This window comes from Protopterus annectens, chromosome 12.part0 (genome assembly GCF_019279795.1).
Source record: "Protopterus annectens isolate FY-2018-M chromosome 12.part0, PAN1.0, whole genome shotgun sequence".
Lineage (NCBI taxonomy): Eukaryota > Metazoa > Chordata > Ceratodontiformes > Protopteridae > Protopterus > Protopterus annectens.
This window is the reverse complement of record NC_056746.1, coordinates 1,106,806,964-1,106,819,097: the sequence shown is the minus strand read 5'-3', so window position 1 is coordinate 1,106,819,097 and position 12,134 is coordinate 1,106,806,964.

The following is a 12,134-nucleotide window of genomic DNA, read 5'->3' as shown; positions in this document are numbered from 1 at the left end:
TTAAAAATCTGTTTTTTGGTTGCCTGATATATGTGTTTGTGTTGGATGGGTGATGTGTTTGGATGCTGCATGTTGGCATTTTGTTGGGAGTGTGTGTGTATGTATGCGTGCGCATGTGTTTATATGTCTCTCAGGTTCTTTCTTTCATTTATATGCATGTGTGTGTGTGCTTTATTATTTTATTTTCCTTTTCTGGGGGTGATCATTGTGGGGTGGTTTCAGTGGTTCTGAGTGAGTGTGTGTGATTGTTTTAGTTTGTTGGAGTGATGCTGAATAATTCTGTTTGCATTTTTTTCATGTGGGTGAAATGTAGCTAAATGTGACAGAAAATTTTTTTTAATAAAAAGGGGTAACTGCAGTTAGTCCAAAGGAGTCTCGAGCCTTTCACAATTTTAAATATCAGTTTTAAATATTTTCCTGCTTGTTTGTACATTTGTGCCTGCTTTAGAAGTACTGGAGAGGTCGCAAGCTCTATTTTGTCATGCAGTGCTTTGTAGTGATACTCCACTGAAGTCTGAAGATGCAGAAAGTCACACTTGACCTTTTAACCTGCATGAGCAATGGCTGGAATGCCACAATGATAATGGGAAAAGGACAAAGTGTTTTCTTCTATCTTTTCTTAAATTTATTTTAAGTGAGTTACTGTAAATAATTGATGCAACATTTAAAAGAAGTGACATGTAAGTTTTAATCATTAACTATACTGTTTTACATGGAGTTTGCATTTTAATATATTAAAAAAATGTGTGTTATACTTATTTTCCTTTTATTAGAACATTAGTGAGTTTGTATAGGGTAAACATTGTTAGATATATTACAGTAAGTTTACTGCTTTACTAAGCTATGCCAATTCACAACATAAATGGTACATTTAATGTTGTTTTAGCTTGTCATCTCTTGCGATTGAAAGTTTTTGTTTTACTAGATTCATGGCCTCTTGTTAACCTTGTGATCAGAAAGATCATTGAGAATCTCAAGTATTAGTGATGGGTGGTTAATAATGTCTGCTATTAAGTAGACCTTCTTCACATGTCTCTGATGAACATTTTACATTACATTTGCAGTCATTAAAATTGTTTTAGTAAGTAGACATAAAAATTTGTTGACAAAGGGCAGCCTTTAATGGAGATATTACAGACAGTATATCTAATATATTACAAATTGATAGATGTTCTCTTTTCTCATTATTCAGTGTTTGTACCTTTGTGCTCCCTATAAAGAGATTGTCACTGATTTACTGTGCATTTTGCTATGGAGGAAATTTCATTCTGAGCTTATTATTTTTGTGATAGGTAACTTGAAAATGTGTATGTAACATTACTGATGCTGCATTGTCTGAAGGGAATACACGTAAACCATGCATAATATAATTGCAGCATATATATGAAACATACTACAAAAGTTAGTTATTAGGGTGATGAGAGGAGTAGGGAGAAGGGGAAATATAAAAGAGAGGGGAGAAAGAAAGGGAAAAAAAATTTAAAAGAAAAAAGCAGATCTATATTTAATTAAAATATGGCAAAAATGTATGTTTTTATGGGGTCTATATTATCAGATAGAATGTAAAAAAATGCAAATGGCCAATTTAACCCAGGGAAAGAATTCCTTTGGCCACTAGCTGTCCATTAGCCAGATTTTTCCATTTTGTCTACTGTAGAGCGATCTTGGAGTTGGTATATTTAGTTGGGGGATGTGGGGGCACAGCCCCCCACTTTGCTTGGGTTTAAAGTTGTTTTTTTTTTTGTGGCCAACAGAGGTCTTTCCCTATGCCATTCATATTTTTTAGATTCGATATTACCAGTTTGATGTTTAGGTGTTCGATAACCTAAACATTCGATCTGGTAATATAGACCCATTTTATACATACATGGATTAAGACGTGTAGCTGTTTACTTAGTTGTATCATTCCATAATTTTATAAATTATAATAGATTAGGATATGTGTTTCTTTACTTTTTATTCATATTTATTCTCTTAGTATCATTATTTTATTTTATAAATAATTATTATTATATAAAATCAGATATTGTTGAATAGATAGAAATTTGAATCAGGAAATGAATAAATTGTTATAAACAGATCATTGTGGAAGGTGGGTACTCATTTTATAATATATTTACATTGTAGGTTTAATGTTAATGGCAGTAACAAATACAGATTATATGGGTGTAGAAATGTGGATAGAGGGTGGTTTGAATGATAACCTCATCAAACCAGAAATATATTATTCCATGATTGGAAATGTAAATAGTATTTTATTTAAATTGTTAATAGTTAAGCTTGTGGTTTTGTCCATAACAAAATATATTAGAGTCAATTACAATCTATTATATACAAAATCATATTGCAGTTGTCTTAATTTTGTTTTTGTAAAAATATTAATGTATAAATGTCTTTCATTGAATGTCAATGCCTTAACAATCCTATAAAGAGAGGCAGTTTACTCAAATTTATTAAATTAATAAATAAATAAAGCACACATAGTTTTCTTACAGGAGCTGCATTTGTTGAAAAAGGATTTGGATGGGCTGTTATTTAAAGATCATTCATCTCTACTAGATTCATGTTATATTTCTAAAAGGAGAAGCACCCTTATATTTTGGAAAAAGCACACATTATGCCGAATATACTAGAGATTTATTCTGATAAGAATTGTATGATGAGTATGGTTGCATTGGAAATTAATAAGAAATATTATATGTTGGTAAATGTTTATTAGATTCCTGGAATTGGTGCTAAAATAGTTGAAAACTATTTGGTACTATTACCTTACATGCAAAAGGTGAAATTATTTTAGCTCAGGATTTTAATTGTATACTATCAGATAGAGATGCTACTAAGAATGAAAAGCCTAAGATATCATCCTCCTGTAAAAATTGAGTCATTTCATAAACATAATGAATTTAAGAGATATATATGATTTAATATTGACAAACTCCCTTAGTTACAATCATTATTCATTCAGATTTGGTACCCAAACAAATATAGATAAGGTTTTTACATCTAATAATTTATACTCTAAAGCAGATGAAGTCTTGATAACTTCATAGGCTCATAGGCTCATAGGAGATTACTAGGCTATTGACCCAGAGGTCATTTTAAGCCTAGCCATTTCAACCAAATGTAATATTGTAGTACTAGTCAATAACCAAAATTGCATTTAGTGATTACTGCCCATGTCCAGGAGGGTTGTGAGTGCTATCCCCGGTAAGAATTTATAGTGCCCCATCCACTCTTCCAGGTTCCTCTTGAACAGTGTCATAGAAGTGTTCCGTTTCACATGAATTGGTTGCCTGTTCCAAAGATGTGGCAGTCACTGGGAGATAAAGCTGTCCCTTCAGCAAGTCCTATTTAAGTCATAGGCCATATTTAAGTCACTGGAATGGGTAGTCCTAGACCCATTTGATTTATGGATATGTAGTAAGTTCATTAGATTTGGGTCTTGGATTGTTCTGTAGGCCAGTCATAAGTCTCCCCTAAGGAGTCTATAAGATAAGGAGTATAGTGACAGGGACTTTAGTCGGTCAGTGTAAGGCATATGCTGGAGCCCTTTAATCTTCTTTGTTAGAAACCTCTGAGGTCTCTCTAATTGCTGCAGGTGTTTAGTATGGTACATAAAAAATGGGGGGGGGGGATTATACTCAATTATGGGCCAGATAAGTGTCAGGTATAGGGGGTTATAACCTCTTTTACTCTTGAGGTGATGCCTTTACTAATCAAGTGAGCTACATGGAAAGTTTTACTTACAATGGTAAACACATGGGGTTAAAGTTAAGGTCACAGTCAACCTGTGATCCCTAGTGCCTTACCACTTCATTGGTACTTAGGGTATTGTTGTTGATTTGATAGTCTGAAGGATCATTATTTGTGCAGAAGGAGGTGATGATGCATTTCTTTGCATTCAGTTTGAGACCGTGACTAATACACCAGTTGTTGGTCTGTGTCAGACTCTTCTGGAGTACACTGACATAATTTGGGGATTCAATGCTTGCACCTAGTTTGCAGTCATCTGCAAACTTGGTCAGCCACAACCCTTTAGTTTTGACTGAACTTGTGAGAAGTATATACCAAACAGTAGAGGCCCAGCACTGACTCCTGTGGCACCCCACTGGTAACAGGTTTGCAGGTTGATGTGGCATCACCCACTTTGATAGTGTGTGTCCGGTTTGTGAGCTAGTTGCCAATCCATCTTGCAACAAAGGGGTTTACATTCAGTTTGCTAAATTTATCAGTAATGCCTGAATGTTGGATTGTGTTGAAAGGTTTTGCCAAGTTGAGGTATGCTGTGTGCGCAGATTTGCCTCATCAATGGCCTTGGTCACAATTTCAAAGAAATCCACCAGATTTAACAGGCAAGATCTGCCCTTCATGAAGCCAAATTGGGTAGGATCCAGGGTTTGGAGGTCACCTATATCTTTATTTATGAGGTTCACAAGGATACTTCCCATGGCCTTACATATGACACTGGTAAGCCTTATGGGTCTGTAATTCCATATGTCTGTTGCTAGGCCACCTTTTTAGAGGGGAATAACTGTAGCTATTCTCCATTCCACAGGAACAAAGCCTGTGGTTCAGCTATGATTGAAAAGGGTACTTAGTAGTGATGCTAGTTCATGTTTAGCCTTTTTAGAAGACAGCCTGGGATGTCATCTGGGGACATAGAGGCTGTGTTCTTTACCTTGGACAGGGCTTTGACAACCTGGTCTTCTGATATGTAAGATGGGGGTTTGGGTGAGGGGTTGTTGTAAGTTAGGAGGGGCTAAGGGAGTGAAATTTGTGCCAAACCTATCCACTAGCATGTTCATTATCTCTGTGGGGTCAGTGTGCATGATACCATTGACCACCAGTTCTGGACATGCTTGGGTCCTTCCCTTTAGGTTACATACATAGCTGTAAAAGGCCTTATGGTTATCCCTGGCAGTACTTGCTATTTTTTCTCAAAGGAGCTCTTGGAGGATTTGACAAGTTGTCTTATCTGCCTGTTAAGGCTGAGGAGGGTTCTGTTCTATTGTTGGGCCCTTGTCTTTGTTTTCTTGGACAGCAGCATTTTGCATTTATTGTAGAGTTTGTTGCTGCTGGAAGTCCACCATGGCAGCTTGATTTTACTTGGGGCTCTGGTTTTGATTCTGTCTGGTACGGCCAAGTTCATATGCTTATGTAAGTGATTAACAGGGGTTCAGTGTAAGCTTCAGAGTAGTTACCACTTTCAGCTTTGGGGTGAGGCTTGGGATGCATTTATACCTTCACCTAGGAGGGCATAGTTTGCTTTGGTGAAGTTTTTTAGTCTGATTTCGCACTTTGTGAGTTCTGGTGTCAGTGTCAGTTCATAGGTGACTGATTTGTGATCAGTTTTAACTAATGAGGGTCCGACAGTTGTAGCAGAGCACCTGTTTGGCATGTTGGTGAGGACCAGATCTAGAATGTTTGTTCCTTTTTTCGGGGTATCGACAATTTGGTCCAGGGCATTTGAATTCATAAAGTCAAGGAACGTTTGTCCTGGCAAGTTTGGGCTATAGAAGGTTTCTCAGTTGATGGTGAAATAATTGAAATCCCCCATAAACAGTATGTTCAGTAAATTTTGGATTGTCTTCAGTTTGGTTAAGTAGGCTTTGTGGGTGTTATGACCCATGAAAGGGGTTCTACTGACTAGGACTTGAATAGGGATCTTACCCACAGTAACATGTACCTCGAGTAACTCCATGGAGTTTTCCAGTCTAACTAGACAGGAGGTGAATTTATCTCTAATATAGATTTAAAAATTGCCACCTTTGGTTTTCACACACATTCATTTTGTGGAGTAAAGGTGTGGAAGACATTGTAGCTTGTAGGGCTGGGGTACTCTCTGAGGCCTTAAACCAGGTTTCTGTGACTGCACAGATATCTACATCTTCTGGTGATAGAATTGTTTCCAGGGAGTGCAGTTTTTGGTTTAAGCTCCTAGCATTTAACAGCATGACCTTTATTTTGTTCTGACTGGTGAATTTCATGTCTGTAATATTGTTTTTGATACCTTGCCTAAATAGGCACTATGGGAGAGGCAAGAGCCTTTGCTAGCAGCCAAAAACCTAGGGGTGCCAGGTGCAAATTGTCTCTGGCAAAGCAGGGAAGTTTGTCAACCATGGCTTGCCAGGCAGACAGGAACTGGATCCACTTGGAATGACACAAAAACTAAGCCAATTATTGAAATCAATCATTTTTTTTGTTTATACTGTCACATCATTCTATATGAGGGTAGTATGATGTTCAAGGCTAGAGACATACCTACTTGGGGCACATACCCAGAGAACTCAACCATGTCTCTCTTCATATCATCCAGCAAGGTACATCTCAGGTCATTCACACCAACATGAACTATGACAGAGTCATAATGGTACTTGTGGTCTGGTGAACCCTGGTATCAGACAGGCAGCTAACCATGACATTCTCTTTGTCCAACCTATTGAGTGGGACATTTGTGTGTCTCATTATTGAGTCTCCAATGACAAGAAAACTTGCTTTTTGAGTGTTACACCTTACGGGCTTGGTGGATGAGACACTGGTGTTGTTATATGTTATGGGTGCTGTAGAGACTGCATTAGCTGTAGCAGACTTGTGTTATGGAGGTCTCTGGTGTTTTGGTAAGTTTTTCTCCACGTATGTGGATTTACGTATTTGATGTGTATGAGTAGTGGTAGTATGTGAATATGCAGTGGTGGGTGAGTTGACAGCCTTCTTTATGTTACTGTTTTGAGTTAGAAAGAGCATGGAATCTAGACTCTTGGTGTAAATACATCTCTCGCACTCTGTAATAGATTGTGTTATTAGTAAAAGGTTGTCTGGGTACATGAGGAAAATTGTTACAGTGCCTTAAGAGACCCAAGTTGATAAGGTTGGCAGGAGAAACAAGGGTAGTCCAACTGTCCATAATGCTGGGTTGAAGACTCTTGTGACTGGGGTGGCTTTTCAGAAATGATCACAGAGGAAGTTGGTGAATGGATATTCTGCCTGGGATTTAAGTGAAAATTTGTTGAATTTAACTGCCTGGCTTTGGCGTACAATTGAACAGTAGTGTGTGGTGCTGTGTAACACACAAACAAGCAGAGCCAAGTGCAGGGCCTAAATACCAGAAGCTAAAAAAAAAAAACTCTTAACAAAATTCAGAAGAATCAATGAGAATCCTTATTCCAAACCCTAGACCAGCCTCCCTTTACCATTCAGGTCCCAGTCAACACAATTTTCTCACAAAAGTGTAGATAGGCCCCTTCTAATCCAAGATAGCCTGAAAAACATGTTCAGAAGAAACAAACTACTGCAAACAGTTCCAGAAGCAGCAGGCCTGGATCTGGACTATGCTGCAGCTACTAGCTACCCTATTTTCAGTGGGAAACACTAGGAAATGTTTAACACAGCAGAAAAATAGCAGTGAGACACTGAAGAAACATTTAAAACAGCAGAAACTCATCCAGGAGGCTCTAAATAATTATTTAAACAGTTAACAGGTCAGTTAAGTAAGTACTGCTTATTGGGAAAACCAGAGCAGGCAGAACAGCTAGGTTTAAAATGATGAAAAAAATACCAATAAATACTTAACAAACCGTGGAAACAACAAAAAAGCTTGCTAAAAGTAGAAAACAGCAATAAAATTTGAATTTGCAGGCAGAGTGTAGCAGGCAATTGCGTATAACAGTGTAGTTTAGTACACAGTAAATAGTATAAATAAGCAAACAAATAGGCAACTTATGTTTTTTTGGAAACTCAGAAGCCTCTAGTCATCTGGTATCTCAGCTCAGAATTGTGGCTGGTAGTCCACATCATTTTAGCTTGGTACAAACAAGCGATCTGATCATAATGCAATAACTTTTAATTTTAATGTAAAATTCAATGGTTTGTTTTTTGATAGAGAATTCCAGCTTATATTAAAGGATTTCAGGAATGTTTTTAAACAGTTAAATATGTTTTTGGAGTTTAATGACAATGGGGAAGTTTCAGGTGTTATATTATGGGATGCATTAAAATCATACCTATATTGTAGAATTAAGAGTTGGTATCTATTAGAAAAAGAGTGGGATAGGGAATTTATTGAATTACAGTCTAAAATTGATGAAGTAAAATTAAATCTAAAACCTAACTATAAGACTAGAAATTCCAAATTGACAGCATTAAATCAGAAATATCTAGAAATTTTAAATCAAAATGTCTCAATTAATTTGGAAAAACTTAAGTTGCAATCATATTCTATTAACCCTGAAAACTTGCACAGGTTATCTATTAGATCTAAAAAACTAAATAATACAAATCATATTAATGAAATTAAATATAGTGTAAACAACACTCATAAGAATGTAACTGATTTAAAGGACACAATAATAGTAAGTCAATTTTAGAAAATAATGAATTGTATAATTTCTTAAAGAAAAATATAAAACATAGATTAACAAAAGAGCAAATAATTACGATATTGGATACATCAATTTCTTTCAAGGAATTGAAAGAACAAATCAAAAATTTAAAAAATAATAAGGCCCAGGGATTGGAATGTATAATTCCCGAAATATATGGAATAATAACTGGTAAGAGTTGAAAGATTTTATTAAAATATTTCAGGAGATTAAAAATGAAATGAATATACTTCTCTCTTGGAAATTCTTCTTGATATCACCTATTTTGAAACAAGGAAAAGATTCTTAAATATGCTCTTCTTATCATCCAATTTCTCTTTTAAATGTTGATTATATAATATTTATGTTCATATTAGCTAAATGATTAAATAATATGATGTCAAATATAATTAAAAATTATCAAACAGGTTTTATACTAAATAGGAAAGTGCAGGATAACATCATTAGACTTTTATCTTTGATAGATATTGCAAATAAAAACAAGAAAGAACATTCAATCATAAGCATAGACATAGATGAAGCTTTTCATTCCATTTATTAGTCATACCTATATAAAATACTTAAAGGATATAATTTTTCTTTAGATTTTATTGAGTTAATAACAAAGTTATATAATAATACTTTTTTGTTAAAATTGGTTCATATTTATCTACTTCATTTCAAATATTTAAGGGAATGAAACAAGGTTGTCCATTATCTCCTGTGATGTTTGAATTGTCAGTTGAACCTTTTGCTACTTTTATTAGAACCAACACAAACATAAAAGGGTTTTCTTTAAATGATAGCTATTGTTCAAAAATTCAATTGACATTTTATTAACAAGTGGTGACATATAATCATCTCTACAAAATATCATTGAGTCAACTTAGCTCTTTGAAAAAATGTTGGCACCAGTTTCTAGATGGAAACAAAATACATACAGCTAATTATCTTTTAAACAGATAGAATGTAAATAAAGATAATTGGTTAACTATACAAATATTGAGGAAATTTATTAATAATAAAATAACATGTTGCTAAATATGAATTCAAATCCTTTATCAAGGATATTAGATTTTCTCTTTATTATCAATAGCATTGAGACAAAAAATAAATCTTGTCTATCAATAGTATATAAGATTTTATGGGCTGATTTTTTTTTCTTTTTGTTTTTGATTTATCCTGTTTGGACTATTCAACAAAGGTTAACAAGGAAATATTTTCAGAACATAGTAAAAAATTATATGTGAAATCTATAAATGATAAAATGAAGCAGAATGCACCAAATACAAAATAGTAAAAAATAATAAAAAATCCAGGCCACAGATGAAGGCAAAAATGAAGGCCTTCATCTGTGGTCTGGATTTTTTTTTTATTTTTTACTATTTTGTATTTGGTGAAATCAATAAATGATGCCACCTTGTCACTTTATTGGAAACGTTTTACATGGGATTATTTACATCGAAGTTTTTTTACCACCATATAAAATTGCTTTGATATATAAAAAACAGGAAATAAAATATTGGAGATGTGGTGAGGCTTTAGATGCAAATTGGGTACACATGATTATTGAATGTAGGGTGGTAGTACAATTTCAGAGAGAATTTAGACATTTTGTTAAGGCTTTGTGGACAGATATTTGTAATATTACAAATTATTTAATCTTATTCAATGTCCCAATTCTAGATAGTATTCTAAAAACACAACTGCCTCTCCTTTGATCATTCTTGGCCATTGCTAGAAAAGTGAATACAATGAATTGGAAAAGTGAAAGCATTCTTTCATGTAATGACTTTATATGTGTAACAAAAAATGTGTGTGATAAAGAATTGCAAACTATTTACAGTAAAACATCAAATATGATACATGGACATATATCTTAGTAAAAACTCAAAGACGTATTAGAACTATATGAATGGTTTTGTATAATTCCTATGTAAATTTTTGTTATTGACTTTGTATATAGCTCTATTTTTGCTTCTTGTTATGTATTGCTAATCTTTATCTCAAATTTTTATCGATGTTAAATCAAATAAAAAGTTTTTTTTTAAACAAAACACACATAAGAAATTATGATTCTTTGTAGAATCAAGCCTTATCTTACGAGCTCCACATGGCAATTGATAAGCAGAATCTATTCACTTTCTACTCTTCTGTATGCCTTTCCTATTCTTACTATCATAAACAAGAAACAGACATTAAAACTAGAAGTCTGCTATAACAAAATAGCCAAATTTGCAACCAATACCTCCCTACAGAACACATCATTGCACTGCACTTTGAGAATTACACTGGTTAGAACTACACAATTATTTAACATTTACTCAATTAATCACTGCCCACAAACTTAACTATATGCCTGAAAAATGTTCTGAACTACTGCTATTCTATTTTTCCACATAAGTCTGAGATCAAATGAGACAGTGATGTCCTTCTGTGATCAGATTTCAGTTAAGCCTTAACAGATTATTTTGACTTATTCTAAAGATATTAATTATGTATATGAAATCATTAAATGTAATTGGCCTTTTTTAATGAATCAAAAATCAATTGTTGGAGTATCTCCCATCTTTTAATTTCAAGAACTGATGGTTGTTAAAACATATATTACAACATAAAAACATTTGCACACCTACATCTTTAATATCAGTAAAACAAGGACATGTTCCCATGTTATAACTATAATTATTATAAACATCTACTTAAGACTGATATTTTTATTCATCCCACAACACAAAAAAATATTTATTTAAAAGTTATGCAGACTGTAATTCTCATAATGTTATTTATCTTGTGGAGTGTCAGTCTTGTATTTGTTTCAATGGTGGTAAAATCAACAGAGCCTTTTGTCCCAGTTCCCTTCAATAAGCACATCACACTGAATGATGTTTGATGACCTTTATTAAACTTCCATAACATAGCTTTAATAACCAATATTTATTAATTACAACTGAACGTAACATAGCTGATTTAATCACATCATAAGCATCCATGCAATATTAATCAAGACAGTGTGACCTTACACATCCTGACCAAGTAACAGCATCCATACCTCCACTCGCTTACTTATGAAGCAGCGTCCCACCAATCAATTCATATACCATTTATTAAATTACACATCCAACCAAATAAGTCAGGACAGCATGACCTTACTCATCCTGACCCAGTAAGCAGTGTCCATACCTCCACTCAATTACTTTATTTATGAAGCAGCATCCAACAACTCACTTCATATACCATTTATTAAATTACACCTCCATCTATCTGCTTGCTTATTTTTACAACTTATTGAATTAAACATCCAAACTAATAATCAGCATCCTTACTTCCACTTGCTTATTTGTTTATCAAGCAGCCTCCAACTGCTCACTGTCTTTTCTCAACTCAATGAAAGGAAAATCCAACACCAGAGGGGAACAGAAGAGGGCAAGCCTGTCCCCTTCTCTACCCTACCCAGACTGATAAATAAGCACAATCCCCATCAACCCACCAAAAAACAGGGAAGAGAGGGTGGGTGGCAAGTTTACGCTAAAATGTGATCCCTTACCCAGCTACATTTGCCTGAATCCCTTAAGCCCCTCACCACCCTTACCTCATTTCCTCCCAATCATCCATCTTTCCCATTTAACCCTTTCATCCCCACAACCTTTTAACTTCCACTAATATATATATATCTACCTCCCTTCTGAAGATGTCCCTGGACAAATTGGTAATTTAGGATAGAATAAGTGAGCATATTTATAATATAAAGATCTCTACTGCTACTAAAGCTTTATT